The sequence below is a fragment of the Salvelinus sp. IW2-2015 genome, unplaced genomic scaffold (assembly GCF_002910315.2).
Source record: "Salvelinus sp. IW2-2015 unplaced genomic scaffold, ASM291031v2 Un_scaffold1499, whole genome shotgun sequence".
Taxonomy (NCBI): Eukaryota; Metazoa; Chordata; class Actinopteri; order Salmoniformes; family Salmonidae; genus Salvelinus; species Salvelinus sp. IW2-2015.
Window position 1 is genome coordinate 54,026 of NW_019942947.1, and position 1,034 is coordinate 55,059.

The window sequence follows — 1,034 nt, forward strand, 5'->3', positions numbered from 1 at the left end:
CTTGTAACCTGAGTTTCAAGGTTTTACCTTCTTTTTCATTTTGTTTTAGTTAAATGTTAGTCAACTTTATGGTTCAAATGCAGAGGGATAGATGACACTGTTATAGTTAGATCACTTTTATACTGTAGTTAGTGTCGGGGATAGAGGGATAGATGACAGTGTTGAAGTTATACGCACTGCTGTGGTAATCAGTATTGTCTATATACCATTAACCTGTCTAGGACTGGGGTTCCCTCGCCAGCAGCCAATGAAATTGCAGGGCGCCAAATATAAATCAACAGAATCTCAATAATCAAATTTCTCAAACATACAAGTATTGGGCACCCATTTTAAAGATAAAATCTCGTTAATCCAGCCACAGTGTCGGATTTCAAAAATGCTTTACAGCGAAAGCTCCACAAACGATTATGTTAGGTCACCACCAACTCACAAAAAAAACCAGGCCATTTTTCCAGCCAAAGGAGAGTCACAAAAAGCACAAATAGAGATAAAATGAATCACTAACCTTTGATGATTTTCATCAGATGACACTCATAGGACTTCATGTTACACAATACATGTATGTTTTGTTCGGTAAAGTGTCATATTTATATCCAAAAATCTTATTTTACATTGGCGTGTTATGTTCATAGTTCCAAAACATGCAGTGATATTGCAGAGAAGCCAATGAATTTACAGAAATACTCATTATAAATGTTGATGAAATACATGTGTATACATGGAAGTATAGATAAACTTCTCCTTAATGCATCCGTGTGTCAGATTTTTAAAAAACTTGACGGAAAAAGCATAATCTGAGTACGGCGCCTCAGAGCCCAAAACAGCCAAAATAAATATCCGCCATGTTGCGCAGTCAACATTAGTCATAAATAGCATTAAATAGTCCTCTTACCTTTGATGATCTTCATCAAAATGCACTCCCAGGAATCCCAGTTCCAACATAAAATGTTTGATTTGTTCGATAATGTCCATCATTTATGTCCAAAATAGCTTAATTTGTTAGGGCGTTAGGTTAAAACAATCCAAACATGGCG